Source organism: Rhinatrema bivittatum, chromosome 1, assembly GCF_901001135.1.
Source record: "Rhinatrema bivittatum chromosome 1, aRhiBiv1.1, whole genome shotgun sequence".
NCBI lineage: Eukaryota > Metazoa > Chordata > Amphibia > Gymnophiona > Rhinatrematidae > Rhinatrema > Rhinatrema bivittatum.
Window position 1 is genome coordinate 215,560,774 of NC_042615.1, and position 17,377 is coordinate 215,578,150.

Sequence of the window (17,377 nt, forward strand, 5' to 3'; positions counted from 1 at the left end):
CCCTTGGTGGTACGTGACCAGTTCTGGGTTCTGCCCAGTGTCTTGGGGGAAAGGCCTAATATCTACAAGTTTTCGCAAGCCCAGCGCATCATTGATCGTTGGATCCCAGTATATATAAAGAATTTTGTGGAAGAGAGCTGGGGCGCTTAGTTAAAGTTGTATCCTGACGTTGATTATAAAGGACTCTAGGAATCCGCAATACATACGGGATCATCCGTAATAATGGCGGACCCTAGATAGAAGGATAGTGGACTTACAACTCAGTAGAAACATTTTCAAACATGTTGTTATCTACTGTCTGAAGAACGGGGAGCAAAAGCCCAATCCATTAATTCTCGATTGCCAAATGGAGTAACAGTAAAGAAGCCCAACCCAGAGCATTATGAGAGAAGGAGATTTCCTAAGAAGGAAGAGGCTCCCAGCAAGGATCTCCTACCCCTTTGAGGAAGGGATACCAAAATTCAATCTGCATCTATTAAAAGACTGTTCCAGTTACTGTTCCAGTTGCAGAAGAGACAGTGTTTCTCTTTTCTTCTAGGTTATTTGTCCTCTAGTGAAATGCAGTTCCAGCCAGAGAAATGTCTGCTGTTGTTCATGATTTAAGAGACTTTTACTGGACTTTCTGGGAGGGTGAAGATTCCTGATCTAAAAGACTGTTAGCTTGTCCTCCAAGGGAGAATGAAGTGTTTATTTATCCCCTCAGGAGAGGGTGGACTGCTATGTCATCAGAGAGCAGACTTCACCTAAGAAGAACTAAAGATTTCAAAGTGATGAACTGTATTAAGTCCTTTGGGGAAGGGACACATATTTACAATTCATTCTTGGTGGAGAATCTATTATTTCTGTTGATTGCATTGCCTTCTAGCAAATGTTCTTCATGCGACATATATTATCCTTTTCTCCAGTTTGCTAAAATTATGAGACTTCATTAAAGGGTGGGTTTGATTTGTTTATATTGCATTTTTGTGATTAGCTATTGGGTTCCTTCGCAGGTGGAGTCTCCTAATAAAATTTGACCCTTCACACTCTAATTCATTATTTATTTACAGGACAGTTACTCTGAAAATAAAATAATGATCGTGTGTTCCAGACTTTAAAGAAGAATCCTGTCACTCTGTTCGTGCTGGGATGGAGGGAAAGAAATTTAAAGAGGAGATTGTCTATTTTGAGATAATAAGATATCCAAATTTATTTAATGATTGAGTAGTGTCCCTCCTTTGGGATGCGCTCGTAATTATTGATAAATTATTGAATAAAAGAGGCTTTTATTACAGGGATAGTGGATGAATATGCTGCTAATGGATAGAGATGTGAATCATTTTTTGTGTTCATGTCGTTCTTCATTTTTTAGCCGCCATGGGAAATGTCATTTTTTTTGCGGTTCGGGTCCTTTTTTTTTTTGCGAAAAATCATTTTTTGAGTTAATGCGCGCTAATTCCCCATTAGCACACACTAACAAAAACCATTAGATTTTGATACATTTTGTTACTTTTTGTTAGTTTTTGTTAGTGCACACTAACTCCTGTTAGTGCGCACTAATCAGAAAAATGAATTTTTGCAAAAAAAACAGGAAAATCCTGATTGTTTTTCGGGCTCCTCGAAACAGGCCAAATTGGACAATTTCATTGAAATTTTCCAATTCGGCAAAAATGAATGCACATCTCTACTAATGGAGTGATTTCTACCTCATATAGTGTAACCTGTTTCAGTAAAATTGACGGTGAGAGAATCTACCTCATTTTGGGTGATGGCAGCACCTGTACTGTTCCTGTTCCAACAGTGGCAGTGCTGGCCCTATTTCAGAGTAACCATTATTCAAGCACAGAGTACACTGGGCCCACCGGAAGTATGTGTATTTAATGTATGTGTATATTGAGTTTTAATGTAATCATGTGATCTTTTGTTATGCTGGCCATAGTTCCCAAGGGAAGGTACCCCCTAGTAGCGAGATGGTGCAACATCTCTTACTATTTGTATTTGATTATGTCTATCCATGGAAATTGTGAGTAAGTGTCCTTCCTCTCACACAAGCTTTTTTTTTTTTTTTGGGGGGGGGGGGGGGTGGAGAATGTGGCAGATCCACCTGGTCTAGTCACTATATGCCACTATCCCTGTCCTTAATTCCTTTTTCATAGGCACCATTCGTACCCTTCAGTCCCTCCCACCTGGAGGCTCTGGATTGGATGTATCAGTGCTATTTAGCTCAGCCAAGTTATCATTCGAGGGGTTCAGTTTGAGAGAGTAATCAGAGAGTAAAGATGTATTTTTTTCCACACTCTGGTAGGGCCTTCCAGCCTTGCCAAAAGGAGTTTTCTTTTAGGAGAGATATCTCATAGTGCATTCCCTGCCAGAGGGTCCCTCTCAATATAAGTTACAGAGAGAGACAGATGATTGAACCTGATAACCTTTAGGAGCAAAAGGCCTCTCAACAGTATACCAAAGACCTGTGAGCCTACGCTAGTCCCTAGATAGGTAAGTACCAGTGATGGAGCCTGCTGTGAGTGATTTTGATGGCTAGAAGAGTCCTATTTTTGGAAGGAACTGTGTTCACTCTGTTTCTTTGAGGAAAGTCATCCTCGCTGGCTGTACTCAAAGTACAGGGGCTGAAGACCAGTGAGCCCATTTATAACCTGAATGTGGCAAGTACCTGTGACAGCATAAATACCAGTTAAGATGTATCCAGTTTAAGCTTTAAAGTATTTTTTGGGTTTTGAGTTAAGTGGGGAGGATTTGGATCCCCCTTCTCCACTGGGATTGCAGTGCTGTGGTAACACCTGATCCCATTGATTTTTCCATAAGAGAAATCCCCAGGAAAAAAAATAAACAAACAATCAAGGATAAAGGAACAACTGAACTAAAAGAATGAAGAATTTGAATCAGGAGATGCCATCCAGATTTCCACTTAGCAAGGGACCAGGACAAGGCTGGGTGTTCGAGGAAGGAATTACTAAAAGTAGGATTTTTGCAATGCAGAGGGGACCCCCATCACTAGGACTCCAAGGGACCAGCCACTGGGAGAATATGCACATTTATAATCACCATGGCTCTACCCAGATTTCTGAAATGAGGACACCTACCTACCTATAACAAAATCCTGTAGCTACTAGGGATGTGAATCAGGTGCCCGATCGTTTCCGCTTTCAGGATCGTCAGGATTTTCCCGCGTTTCCTCGTTTGTTTGTTTTTTTTTGTGAAAAATCATTTTTCGGGTTAGTGCGCGCTAACTCCTGTTAGCGCGCTCTAACAAAAATAGCAAAAAATAACAAAAAGTAACAAAAATAAAAGTTAGCGCGCACTAGCCCGAAAAACGATTATTACAAAAAATCGGGGTAAAATTGATCATTTCTTTCTTTTAACTGATTTCCAACGAATTTAGAAATATCGTACGATATTTCAATTCATTAGAAAAACGATTCACATCCCTAGTAGCTACAGTTAGATGCACACTCATATTTTGGCCAATGGACTTTATTTAACTTTATGAATCAGTGAATTATTTTACACCAAGTCCTGGTCCTGTCTAATTATTAATGCATCTCACCTCATGGGAAGCAATTACACTTCAATGATATACACTGGCAACCTTTTTTCATTGTCTGGGCCATAAGCATAAGCTTCCCCCGTAAAAAGAATTCCCTCCAGGGATTAAGAGTCAGAGTGGGATATGACATGCTAGCCGGAGCAGCCCTGAATAGATAAATTAGTTATGTGCCCTGAAGGGAGGTAGCACTTCCTAAAAAAGGGGTTACACTTGTGAATGTGTTCTTCTGGACTTGTCTTCATGGCTACATTTGTTGTTTCTGATACCCTCGATACTGGCTTTGTGCAGCCAAAGACCTGGTAGCTGTCAGCACCTGATCGCTCAGTCCTAGGGGAAGGTTACAGTTAGAAGATTACACTTTCCTTATTTTGTCCCATAGCTTTCCTTTTCCCAACCTTGGTCCTCTTAAACCATCTCGGGGGGTCCCCTCTGACTTTCAGAATTATTGTCTTCAGAGCCCATAAGGGGAGGACATCTCTGGAATTCTTCAAAGTGGAAGAATATTAAGTGGGCAGATTGGATACTCCAGTTTGGTCTTTATCTACCGTCATCTGCTTATGTTACTTATTGTTTGCTGGTGATGCCTGTTGGACAGATTCTGGATACATGTACACTGGATTGCAGAGGGAGCTGCAGACTATGGCTTCTGGCCAAGGACTGTCACTGCAATGGCAGGACTAGGTTTAAGAGGTTATAAAAATATAGGTAAATATAGGTAAAAAAAAACCTTGGATAGTTGAGAATGAGGACTCACAGGGTCATAGCCCAACAGAGACTAGTTTTACCTGAGCTGGTAGGCCCAAAAGAGCAGGAGGAACCTTCTGGGCAAATACAAAGAAATACCGTGTTATAAAATCTAATGACAAACATTATAATAAAAGAACAGACAGAAGTAATTCTGTTTATCAGGCCATCAGATTTCTGGGTGTCTACTTTGCAGTTCTTTTGATAAAATTATCCCCCTGCTTGTCAACAATACGCTTTGTCCTGGCTTCATATTAGCATCATGTCCACAAACAGAAAAGGAGTGATAAAGTCCATAGTTTGTTCTTTTCAGTGCAATTTTGTCTGAATTTCCCAGAATAGAAGCATATGCTATTATAACTTATTGGAGACCTCTATTGATTGTTATATGGATCAGTTATTGTCAGAAACAGCACATTATATTTAGATTAATCACAGGAGCCAACTATATCACCAGCAATTTAACTAAAAGTTACCAACTGTAACACAAATCTCAGATTTGAGTATTTCAAATTAACCAATCTGTCACTGATTTTGCACATTATTTTTCTTCCTGTATCACTGATGGCAGCTCAACATTTTAATCTTAGCTTTAACCTTTTTTAAAAAGTCTTTAAAGACAATCATCTCTCGTGCTGATAATTGTAAATGGTTACTTCTATTTATTTTATATGAGAGTATTCTTACTCGCTATAAAACCTATGTAACCCTACTGGCTCACTAGATGGCGTACTAGCTCTATAATCTACAAGGGCTAATTTTTGCAGTGGAAAAAGTGCGGGCCTGAGTGATGTCAGTAAAAGGATATTTGAAGGGATGGCTATTGTGAGAGGAGTGTACGGTAGCCCTTGTCCTTGGGAGCGTGAATGCTGGAGAAGTCAAAATTTTATCCAATTGCAATCCTGGCTAGGATCATTAGAATAGTTCTAGAGAGTTAGGTTTTGTTCTTCCCTTTAAGGGAGGTCATGTAGAGGACAGAGAGCCTTGTACCCACAGGGTTCTGTAAGGTGCAAGTTCCTTCCTGTGAAAGATAGGGGAGTTTATTGTGGGATGGAGAGCCTATTGCAATCAGTGTTCTAAAGTTATTAATGGGTGGTTTCCTTTCCAACTTTTTAAGGAAAGGAATAGGTGTTTTTAAAAGGGTAGGAAGTGTCATTCTCCCAAAGAAGATGGGTTTGGATTTGATATAAATGTGCTTTCCATGAAGCAGAGAGAGAGAGAAAGTTAAGGAGAGAAGTGAGAGGAGGAAGAGTGGTATAGGGATCCTAATTCAGGACCTCTAGCTGAGAGAAGAAGCTGTTTGGTGTGTTGAGATGTTCTAGACCACTGGTGTATCATCCAGAAGTTCAGATTTCTCCCAAGGAAAGGCAGGACTGTTCTACCTGGGGAGGCCCACAGTGGATGTGTTTGAAAAATGAACTTGGTCTCTTACAAGGACCCTACGTCTTTGGGATTCCTTGCAGAAGAAAGATTTAATAACTGACAAGAAATTACTTGGAGTGAAAGAATTGCTATTCAAAGAGACTGTAAATGACTGTAATCAACTTTTTCTTGTTTTTCCACATTCTTGTTTTGTTGTGACTTGAGTTTGAGGTTCATAGCTCCTTCCGTTGTTCTTCTATTGGACTTTATAACAGTGGAGTAACCACGGGTGGGCCTAGGTTGGCAGTTCCCAATTTCGACCCAGGTCCATCCAACCAGAACAAACCTCTTACAACAATGCCATCATGGGATCCCATCCCTGCGACAGCAAAGAGGAGTGTCAGAGCTGCAAGGCCGTCATGGTATCCCAACACCGTGACGGTGAACAGAAGTGCCAGAGCTGCTAGGCTGCTGCGGGATCCCATCCCCGCGACAGCGAAGAGGAGATCCGGAGCTGCAAGGCCAGACCCAGCATAACCAGGTGTGCATGGCACACCCAGGGAGGAGGTGGGCCGGCGGCAGCAAGAGAGGCCACAGGTCACTGGCAGAGCCTAACCAGCCAGCGGCCCAGGCCTTGCCTGCTGCTGTATGGTACGGGCATGCACAGCTTCCACTCCCTCCCCCCAAACAGGAAGATCAGTGGGCCATATTGCCCAAAGATAGCAGGAGGCCCTCAGAGCCGTGGTAGAGCTCATCTCACCATGGCCTGATGGTAACAGGAGACCATGATGTGTGTAAGCTTGTATGAATGTGTAAATGAGTGAGAGCCTGTGTGTCTGAGATCCTGTTTGTGTGTGCATGTGTGTATGTTTGTGTTAGATCCTATGTGTATGCATATGTAAGTGTCTATGTGAGAGCCTGTGTGTGTGGTTGAGTGAGAATGGGAGCTTGTATGTGTGTTATGAGTGGGTGAGAAAGGGAGCTTGAATGTGTGTATGTGGGTGAGTATGGGAGCTGGGGTAGAATGGGTGCCTGGGTGTGCATCTTTGTATGCATAAGAATGGGAGCCGGGGGGGGGGGGGGAGCGGGGATTAAGAGAGTGAGAGTTTGTGTGTGTGTGTATTTAATGTGAGCTTGTGTGGGAGGAGGGAGTCTGTGAGAGAAAGCATGTGTGTGAGTGTGAAGGAGGAAGGGAAGAAGACAGAAGGAGAAGAGAGACACTGAAAAGGAATTAGGAAATGAGCGACAAGGGAAAAAGAAACCAGGACCAACTGATTAGAAAAATACAAAGATCAGACAACAAAGGCAAAAAATAAAAATATTTTGAAATTTTAGTAATTTGAATATGCCATCTTTGGGAATGTGCATTTCTTATTTTTATTTATTTATTTATTTTATTTAAACTTTTTTCTATATCGACGTTCATGAAAAGGACATATCGCATCGGTTTCCAGAGAACCAAGGTTAGAATTACATCGAACAATTGAACAGGGTTATATCGAAAGAAAACAATGGAATAGACATGAGCAATGTAGGAGAAGTAAAAGCCAGCATATGATCAAGGAACTAATTGGATAACTGGGGGGGCGAACATTCATAACTGTGATAGGAAAGTGTCGTACGGCGTATAGTGTCCGTGAGAAGCATCAGTTCTTTAAGGAAAAGCTATTTTGAAAAGCCAAGTCTTAAGCTTTTTCTTAAACGTCCGCTGGCAGGGTTCTTGGCGAAGGTCCGGGGAAAGAGCGTTCCATTGTGTGGGACCAGCGGTGGAGAGGGCTCTTTTCCTAAGCGAGGACTTGGCGGGGGGGTGCATATAGGGTACCTTTGTATGCTGTTCTGATTGGTCTGGAGGACGTGGGATGCCGAAGTGGGATATTTAGCTCAAGAGTGGTCTGAGAGTGAATGGTCTTGCGTATCATAGTTAGGATTTTGTGCAGGATTCTGAATTTGATGGGGAGCCAGTGTAGATTCATAAGTACAGGGGTGACATGCTCTCCTCTGCTGGTATTGGTCAGGATCCTTGCGGTGGTGTTCTGTAGCATCTGTAGAGGTCTTGTAGTGTTAGCGGGAAGGCCAAGTAGAAGGGAGTTGCAATAGTCTATTTTTGAGAATATGATGGCTTGGAGTACCGTGCAGAAGTCGTGGAAGTGTAGGAGGGGTTTCAGCTTTTTTAAGATTTGTAGTTTGTAAAAACATTCTTTTGTTGTGTTATTGACAAATTTTTTTAGATTCAGACAGTTGTCTGGAATTACACAGAGGTCTCTTACATGGAGATGGAGGTTGTTTGGGGTGAAGTGAGGTTGTTGACCGCCAGTTCATTGTCATCCTGTGAGATGAGCAGTAGTTCAGTTTTGGATGTGTTGAGTACTAAGCTAAGGCTGGTGAAGAGGAGGTTAATAGACTGTAGACAACTGTTCCAGAAGTTGAGGGTTTTGGAGATAGATTCTGTAATTGGAATGAGAATCTGCACGTCATCGGCGTAGATGAAGTGAGTTACCTTTAGATTTGTGAGGAGTTGGCAGAGGGGGAGAAGATAAATGTTAAATAGAGTAGGGGAGAGAGAGAATCCTTGTGGGACTCCAAGTATGGACTTGATGGGGTGAGATTCTTTGTTACTTATTCTGACCTTGAAGTTCCTATTGCAGAGGAAGGACTTGAACCAGTTGAGGGCTGTTCCTGAGATGCCGATGTCTGAGAGACGGTTGATGAGTATGGAGTGATTCACGGTGTCGAACGCTGCTGAAATATTGAGCAGCGCCAGCAGATAAGATGTCTTTTTTTCCAGGCCCATGAGGATGCTGTCTGTAAATGAGATTAGAAGGGATTCAGTATTAAGCGATTTACGGAATCCAAATTAGGCTGGGGCGAGTATCTTGTGTTCATCTAGGTATTCTGAGAGTTGGTTGTTGACAATTTTCTCCATGAGTTTGGTGATAAATGGTAGGTTGGCAATGGGGCAAAAGTTAGCAGTGTCCATTGGATTTAGGTTGGGTTTCTTTAGTAGCGGTTTAAGAGTGGCGAGTTTCAGAGAATCCGGTACTAATCCTTGTGATAGGGAACAGTTGATGATTTCTGCGAGTGGTTTAGAGATAGTGTTTGGGATGATGAGCAGTAGTTTTGAGGGGATAGAGTCCGTCAGATGGTAAGAGGGTTTCATCTTCTTGAGAATGGTTTCTATTTCGAGGGAAGTGGTGAGTTCGAATGATTCAAAGTTTGCTTTCTGGCTGAAGGTGGAGGTGTAAGGGGGGTGGCTGTATCTTTGCGGAGATAAACGGCACTATGAGATTGGAGATTTTTTTCTCAAAGAATATAGCAAGTTCTGAAGACTTGGATTGGGCTTGGTCATCGGGGATGACAGGTGGGGTAGGTTTTGTAAGATCTGCGACAAAGGAGAACAAGGCCCTGGCATCAAAGAAGAAGTTATGTATTTTGTGGGCGTAGAAATCTCTCTTTGTGTGGAGGATGATGTTTCTGTAGCTGTACATGGACGATTTGTACGCAGATAACGAAGCTGTGGAGTGTTTCTTACGCCATAGGTGTTCTTTGTGTCTTAGTTCTTGTTTGAGTTTTTTCAGTTCCGGTGTGAACCAGGGTTTTTTGTTCTTGAGGGATGGGTTTAGCTCTTTTGTCATCAGGGGGCATATTTTATCTGCCACATTGTTAGTAATGTTGAACCATGAGGCAAGTGCCGAGTCTGCATCTGAAAGATCGAGGTTAACTAGTTCTGACGAGAGGTGGGAACTGAGTTCGTCCATGGAACAGGGTTTCCTGAAATGGATTGTTGTTTTGGGGAGGGTGGGACTGGGTTTTCTGAGATGGAGAGGTCAGTGGTGATCATCCAGTGGTCGGACCATGGGATTGGGGAGCATCGGGGCAGGGAACTTTGGATGAGGCCTGAGTTTATGAATATGAGATCCAAGGTATGATCAGCTTTGTGCGTGGGACTGTTGATGATTTGTGAGAAACCCATGGCCTTGAAGGAAGATAGAAGAGCTTCACAGTTGGAGGAGTGAGGAATTGAGTTGACGTGGAGATTGAAGTGTCCCATGATGATGGCTGGGGCGTCAGGGTTGATGTGTTTGGCGATGAGCTCGATGAGGGGAGAAGGATCTGAGTCTAGGAATCCTGGTGGGGAGTAGATTAGGCAGATTTGTAGTTGTTTTGAAGAGAGCGATTTCGAGTCTGGAAGCAGGTTTTGTATTCTGAAGAGTTCATCTTAGTTCTTTTTTTGCTGTTAAGAGAAGGCCACCCCCTCTTTTTTTGAGTCTAGGAACTGAGAAAAGATCATAAAGCTGTAGAGGTAGTTGGTTGGTTAAAGCTATGTCTGTGGGTTTCAGCCAGGTTTCTGTGATTGCGCAGATGACCGGTTGTGAGTCCAATAGATAGTCATTGAGGATATGGGGGTTTTTTTTGTGAGGGATTGGGCATTGAAAAGTGTTAAAGAGAAGAGTGATAACCCAAGGAATTGTGTGACGGGGAAGTCATTATGGGAATCAACCTCTTCTGCTGGAGGGGGGTGGGGGTGGTAGGTTTTCTACGGTTATTATAGAGGTTTTTGATAATGGGGATGGGGAATGTGGACATATTTGGCAAGCTGATAAGTTTTTATATTTTAGTATTTTGCTTTTTCTTCAGTATTCCACTGTTCAGAGTCTAGTTTCTCAAGCTTTCTATTATGGTTTTGTCTGCTTATTTCTGTTTCTAATTTGTAGTCATCTCTGTTTTGCCTGTGTGTGACTGAAGTGCAGTATTTCTGCTAGCATGTAGTTTCTCTGTAGCAGTCCAGCTTGTTTTGTTATTCCAGTAGGTGATGTATTAATGTTCTAGGGTCTGGTGTAGTATTTGCATTGCTGCTTTTTCATAAGGTTGCTGTTATTTGAATCCTGAGAGTCAGTGCTGTGACTGTATGGTATGGCAAAGTTTTAGATGTCTCTTTCTTTGCAGGAGTTTCTGTTACTTTACAAAATAGCAGTGGAGGGATATTTTTTGCTGAGGTGATACCAGAATTTGAATTTTTTTTTTCATGTTAGTTGTAATGTGAATTGTCCTAGCTCTGCTCTGCATCTGTTCTGATGATTAATGATATTGTATTGCAGTTATAATGATTTCTGGCTTTCTGCAAAGAGGATTCATGAAAGAATACATTAATTTTAGTTTTATTACATGATTGATTGGATTTGATTGTTTTCTTTGTTTTTTACATGATATGCTATGCACTGCAATAAATATAAAATAAATCAATATGAATTAATAAGGAATTTTTAATGCTGGTAAGTGCTTGAAATAATTGAGGTAAAATATTTTAAAGTTTTATGCATGATGATAATGGCTGTTGCAAACTACCTAGAAAGCCATTGTAGGGTGCAGTATATGGCATTATTTATCAATAAGGTCTCAGACCTGCATGCCTACAGCCCGCCCATTTTAACCTTGTGCCCATCCAAAAAATCAGTTCTGGCTACGCCAATGCTTTACATTAAACCCTACCTTTTGGACCTAACTATCAGGTGTGGACATTTTGTTTGTAGTTAGTCTCCCTTTGAGCCTCCCAGAAGAATTCTGGTCCCAATTGATGAATCCTAGTGGACTGAAACCCATTCCAGGGCTGCAGCACCAGTGCTTCACCACCTCTGCAATCTCCGAAGGTGACAACCCGCAAAAAAGCAAGGTTACACTATGTATTAACATTGGAAAATTTCCAGAGTGGTTGTACGTAATAGCCCAGTAGGTGTGGGTCTGTGGTATGAGTGGCAAGTGTGACTCTAGTCCAATGAAAATGTGAGTCTGGAGTGGCATAAAAAAGTGTGGCACATGGACAAAGGACTGGTCATGTATGGAAGGAGTCCCAGGAGGCTATGAGATTCTGGGGGAGACCAGCTGGAGAGTCTGATAGCGGAGAATTTTCGTAGCATCTCTATTGGTGCCCTGGAAGTAAAGAGTGTATTTGTAGGGAGTGAAAGGAAAGCCATCTAAAAGCTCTCATCCGCTTTCAGGAGAGAAGAGAGTTATTGAAGAAGTTGTGTTCCAGAGTGAAAGGAGAAGTTTGGAGTTTGGGATTTGGGATTTGGTCACAGGAACTGTGGTGGGGGTGAGGGAAGAGGGGCAGGTTAGTAGCTGGACCTGGGGAAGAGGGACTATGCTGTTTATTCCACTGCAGAGCTCAGGACTCTCATTTGCCCAAAGGAAAGTGGATGCATCGTCTTGGAGCTGCTCCTGGTTTGTGAGGACTCAACTATGGTGACTTCTATGGAGGGAAGAGATATACCAGGGACTCCCCAAGGGTCCCAGAATGGACTGATTTTTGAGAGAGACTTTGGGATGGGAGAAGTAATTGCCCCTGAGAAGTAGCAATGGAGAGAGACTATGGGAAAGTGAGCAAGAGCTGCAGATGTTCTGTAGAATAGCAAAGAGCAATAAAAGTGTCACAGCTGGGAAGTGGAAGATATTGGACTTGGATATTTTTTTGTGATCTGACTAGATTGGCAAGTAAAGTGACTATGGAAAGGGACTGTAATTTGAACCAGATGTTTTTCCCATTGCTGTTTTGTGTATGTGTATGCCTTAAAATAAATGTTTTAATTTTTGGAGCAGAAGTGAAGTGTGGACATTGGGATTTTTGAACTTTAAATAAGAGTGTCTTCAGCCTGGTTTGGGATACAAAGATCAAATATAAAATGATAAATATTGTAAGTAGATAAGTTAGTATTAACATCCCATTCTACATAGCTATTAATTTGCCATCACTAAGGTCTGTGAATTTTCTTTATTGTAGTTCTACTCAAGTCCTTGAGAAAAAACACTTTAAGATGACTTGCCATGTGGGATATTGGCAATGGAGGAGCAGAGAGTTGAGACTGGGTGGACAGATGTGACCACTTAGACAAGTCATCTGTGCTTGCTGTATAGTAGACCAGCCCTGAATATGATGAACTCTCTATGTCATTCTATATAACATAGTAGGAAATATCACTGAAAGCTACACCATCTTTCCTTACTGACATGTTTCTTGAAGAGAATCAGACATGTGTCTCCCCTGTTCACAAAATGGTGTGTGTATATATATACCATTTTTAATTCATCTTTTTTGAAAATGAATAATGGTATCAGCAAGCCTGACATATGAGACTAGATAAGACAAAACGTCTCTGTCTCCATCAGTCTTCTCGCTCATGAACCAGCGTCTCGTCTTAATAGAATGAAATAATGGTGTCCGAGTTGAAAACACCTTTTCAAGCTAAGTATTTTTTAACTTTTTCACCCCTGAAGCAGTTAGTGTTCTGACGAAACGTCAGCTGATGTCGAGTGGGTTATTACATTAGTTAAAGTTGGAGAAGGACTGTTGATTCATCTTTTGAACATTGTAACAATTTGAAAGACTGTTTTAGTGTCTCAGACTTTATATGCAAAAAAAGAAACAAAAACATTGAACATGATCGAGAAGACTGAAAGAGACAGGGATGTTTTGTTTGGTATCGTGTTAGGCTTGCTGATATCCTTTATTCATTGTCAAAGAAAAGATGAATTAAAAATGGTGTTTTGAGAAAGATTTCTTGGAGCTCTTTTGGGTTTGAGAATCCTGATTGCACTTTTTGTACATGTATACTGTATATATATAAGTGTAGGGATCTTATTAGTCTCCTACTAATACTAGATCAGGAATATACCATTTAGGTATGGGGAGAGAAAGATTGGTGTTTGTTGGCTTTGCATCTCCCCCATGTGGCAGCTAGTAATGATATTGTCCTTAGTGTTTTTCCAGACAGATCACTATTTTGCTCTCATGGATCCTTTTTGCTTTCAGGGAGGCAGCTTGTTTTAATCTGTGCTCTTATTTTTCTAAGGCTAAACCTTAAGCTCCATGGAGACTTTTGTTTTGGATGAGAGTTTCTTTCTACCCTCTCATTCCACCTATTTGAGTTTGGAGTTCCAGCTCTTTTTGGACTCAACTAAGCTGTTTTGAGTTTTTCTTCTAAAACCAAGGAAGAAGTATCTTCTTAACAGAGGAATCCGAGATTATCAGAATCCAAGGAGAAGATGACTTTCAGGCATCCTGAGAGAAGGCATTGGACATTTTCCATTACTGGACCCAAACTCTGGAACATACTTCCGGAGTCTCTGAGAATGACGACTGACCAAAAGGAATTAAAAAAATCTTTAAATATATTTGTTTAAATAGGCCTTCGATACAAAATGATGATGCAATCAGGAATCTTTTTTATTTTATAGGATGCAGAATTTTTCTGATTTATTTTTATTTTTTATTTATTTTTTAAAATTCTTTATTTATCGTTTTCAAGTTTACAAATTGGATGAAAAATTACTTTCTGAACATAATCATATTAATCAATAAGTATTACTTCATACAGGACTCTCATTTTCAGAAAGAATCAAATAAACACATCAAAATAAATCTCAATTTGTACTTTCAACAATTGGATATATATCATTATAAGAAAAAGAAATCCAATCGGGGGACAGCAATTATAAAAGGAGAAAACATGGAAATATTAATAAATGAAAGGGCATTAGCATAGTACACTGCCTACTCCCATTTAGAGGTAAATGGGATGAAGTGGAGGGTGTATGGGCCTCCACAAATTGGAGTAGCTGATCAACTTGATGGAAAACAAAAATTTCTTCACCTCTTTTTATGAAACACCTACAGGGGTATCAAAGTTGAAAGGAGAAACCTAAACTAATAACCATTTGGTGAAATATTAAAAATTCTTTTCTCCTTGTCCTTATGACAGGATCCAAGTCAGGATACATTCTAATAGGTTGCCCATAGAATTGTAGTGGAAATTTTCTAAAGAAACTACTCATTATTTTATTAATATCTTGTGTAGTAATAAATGATACCACTAAAGTGTTTCTTTCAATTACATCTAAACTGGAATTTTCCAAGAAGCTTGTTGTTAGCTGGGATTATGTTAGGGGCTGTGGCTGTAGCAGAAGTGCTCCTTAAGAAATAACAGTTGTTAATAGAGGGAAAATTTTCATGGGAAATTTCAAGTGCTTCTGCTAGGACTTTTTTCAATGTTATGAACGGTATCTCCCCAGCCACTTTTGAAAAATTCAAGATTCTTATATTCTTATGTCTGACATTGTTCTCCAAAATCTCTAGACGTCTTGAACACGCTATTTGATCCTTAATGATTGTAGTATTCACAGTTTGTAGAGACTGAATTTTATTTTCAGCCTCTTCTATCTTAGTAGAAATAGTGTTAGTCTGTTCCTGAACTCCAAACAATTTTTGTTGGAAATTATAAGAAACTGAGTCTATTTTGCTCTCCAATCTGTTTAGAGAAGACCCAAACCCAGCCACCAAATCCCAGATAGCCTCAAGGGTTACCATCTCTGGCTTTGCTGGAATGCGCAGAAGTTCACCCCGCAATCCTGCGGCTGAAAGTTCGTGCTCTTCAACCAGGGGTCTCTCCGCCCTCTCTGTCCCCTGCAGTTCTCCCGGGACATCTGTCTCCACTTCGTCACCACGGGTAATTCCTTCACCAGTGACCGAGGAACTCGCAGCCACCGGGTTTGCTTCAGAAACTATCCCCCCTGTCCTGTCGCTCCATACGCGTCATCGGAGAGCGACAGGGGCAAGCCTCCGTCAGAACTGCGCTGCGCCGGAGGTGGACGTAGATCAGGGCTGAGGGACACCTCCTGTTGAGGATCTCCTCACTCTCCTCCACGTGGAATCCCAACAGCTTCACTGGCTTCCTCCGAGTCTGGCAGGGTCAAGAAGCGATCAATCTCCAGCTGCAGCAAAGGAGGTAGGGTTTCCTTTCCTTTTCACCGGCATGGCTCGAGATATTTCAGGAAAATTAAACCAACAGGCATCTAGAGACACTCCATGAACCGGCTATGCCGCCATCTTGTCCTCTTATTTCAGACATTGTTTAATTACTTGTTTGTTATAATCTGAGTATTACCTTTGTAAACTGCACTGAGCTACTTCTGTGTAGGTGGCGGCATGTAAAACTTTAAAATAAATAAATAAATAAGGAGGAAGAAGAAAGAAGAGACGGACCACATCCATGGCCCATGAAAATCTACTGAAGTTAAAGAGAAACAGGGTATCACTCTTGATTCTATAAGAAGAGGTACAAGATAAAAGACAACAGTTTAAAAGGACAATTTTGATAATTCAATTACATTGGGAAGGAAGCATTCTAAATTGCCCCATATTCTAATGGGAAGGAAGAAATCAAGCAATTAGGAGAAATAATTAAATCGGAGAAGCATCTGAGATTTAAGAAAGACTGTTAGAAGTCATAAACTTACGTAACATATTTTGGACCATCTTAAAATGAAATACTCAGCTGTAAAAATTTTAAAACTCATCATTGCACCTTATCAGTATAGAGAAATGTTGGAAATCACCAAATAATTCTCAAATATCTTATTCATTAGTGACTTTTGTTATCCTGTAGACTGAGATTTTCAGTGCTGTATGCAAAGAGACTTAACTTTGGGGAAAGTGAGGCCCTTGAAAGGAAACATTCTCCCTGCGCAGGAAACCCTAGAAATTATTTTGTGACATAACTACAGTGTCCACTTAAATAAATATGTGTAAGATATGATCTCTGAGACTATTATCGAGGTTCAACCATAACAGGGTTTACATATGCAAAAGATAGGTGCATGGTATAAAGTTAAAAAATGGCACGGCCATCCATTGCTCCTACCATGTGACAGGGGCCGACCAATGGCACCGATAGCCCCGTCAAATGATAAGGGCAAAGAGCCACCGGCGCCATTTTGATTAGAAACTATGACAATAGTGCCCAAGCCAATCCAAATATCTATAAGTTTTTCTTGTCATGCTCTACCCAAAACACAACAGTCACTGAACCCACACTTTCACCGTCATCATATTCGGCATGTTACTATCACTGCTCAGCGTCACCGGTTTCTTTCATACGACTTTCAGCAAAAGATTTCTACAGCCATCCGTTGACATTCCTCACCTCCACGGCATCACATGGCTTGGGCACTATCATCATGGTTTCTGAGAATGATTTATGGAAGACAGAGATTGTCCCCTGCAAACCTAAGAGAATATTGCAACTGATGATTCCCCTGAGGAAGCCCTGTATAGAGTGAAATGAGGGTTCTCGTCGGGAGTTTATTGTGGAGATGGACTATTGATATAACATCATTTGATCGTCGGTGATTGGAATTAACATTGGGTTTCTAAAGACTTTGAATTTATTAGTTTTGGATATATAATTAGCAGTAGATTTTAGAGGAAGTACGTTTTAGTAGATGTTTTAGGGAATTACAATTATTTTCCCTTTGTGATGTGGATTTTATATATATGAATGAGTATGATGTGTATGAGTATGTATGGAGAATAGTATGAATGATGGGTAATGCATATACGTCATTTATACAATGTGGTGATATTCATAGGTTTGAAAATTTAACATTGTATGGGGCAAAAAAATGTCATAATGATAAAAATATTTGAATCTGATAGGGTATCAAGGATATTGGTTTGTTAAATAGCCTTTGTTAATAAACAGATTAAAAAGATAAGGAATGATTAATATTCTTTTCATCATTCCTCTGATTATGGTGTAATATGTATTACTTTATGGCCATATAACAATATAACAATAAATAAGAACATAAGAAAATGCCATACTGGGTCAGACCAAGGGTCCATCAAGCCCAGCATCCTGTTTCCAACAGTGGCCAATCCAGGCCATAAGAATCTGGCAAGTA

The 17,377-nt window shown here is 40.7% G+C and overlaps 1 protein-coding gene across 1 annotated transcript in view; it reads right to left on the bottom strand.

Annotated features, from left to right (window-relative positions):
* The window catches only part of ABLIM2 (actin binding LIM protein family member 2), a 431,671-nt gene that overhangs the window by 356,965 nt on the left and 57,329 nt on the right, over positions 1-17,377 (bottom strand). The gene's annotated exons all lie outside the window — the stretch shown is intronic.